Here is an 893-nt window from a genome sequence, read left to right on the forward strand (position 1 = left end):
GAAAGGTGTTTGAGATTTTACGTTATCCAAAAACGAAGATAACTTCAAGTTGGTTTTGACAACCAAAACCAACTTGACAGTCTGTGAAGTTATACCAAAATAACAACTTCAGGCTACTTTTGTAGCTTGAAGTTCCGGCTAATCCAAACTTAATTAACCAGGTGAATTACTCTCGATATTTGTTGCAACCATTTATGGAATTCAACAACCTCAAATGTTGCAACTACAGTGTATGTACTACTGAGTACTGTACATGGAGTTGACATGTGAAGATCAAGACCGACTCCAAGACCACTGTCAAGAAGGGGCACTTTGGCCGTTCTTGCTTTGGCCTTTTTCGCCGAGGTTCGGTCACTTACGGATAATATCCGGTCATCCAGAATTATCCGGTATTCTTTCTCTGTAAGAAGTCTGCCCAATCATAGGTCAGCTAAGCAGGCCGTTAATGATCACTTTTGGTTTTGTCCTCGACCACACAAGTGTTCTTCATCGTCGTTCCTTCTCTGTGCTACGTGTACCTCCTTTATCGTCCCTCTTGACAGCCACCGCCGCCGACGAGTAAATAACCGGGCACTCACGAATAAGTAGCCGTCGAACGTGATTACTAATCGGGAAAATCGGACTGATTCACGGAAAAACGCGATGGAATCACGACCAATTCCCCGAGTGAGTGGGTGACGCACCCACTCAATTGGTCAAAACCCATTCACTCAGGGAATTTGGTACTATTGAAATGGGGTTGTAGCTCAGTGTCAAATAGGACTGCATTAGGTTTTATCCTAATCCTAATATTGCCCAATGGGCTCACCTAATTCCTAGTGCCTATGCAAAAGCATGTGCGTAGGATAGCACTGTTTTTGGGAGGTTTTCAATAAATAGATGGAGGTACCGTG

The sequence above is a fragment of the Aphanomyces astaci genome (assembly GCF_000520075.1).
Source record: "Aphanomyces astaci strain APO3 unplaced genomic scaffold supercont1.642, whole genome shotgun sequence".
NCBI classification, from domain to species: Eukaryota; Oomycota; class Saprolegniomycetes; order Saprolegniales; family Verrucalvaceae; genus Aphanomyces; species Aphanomyces astaci.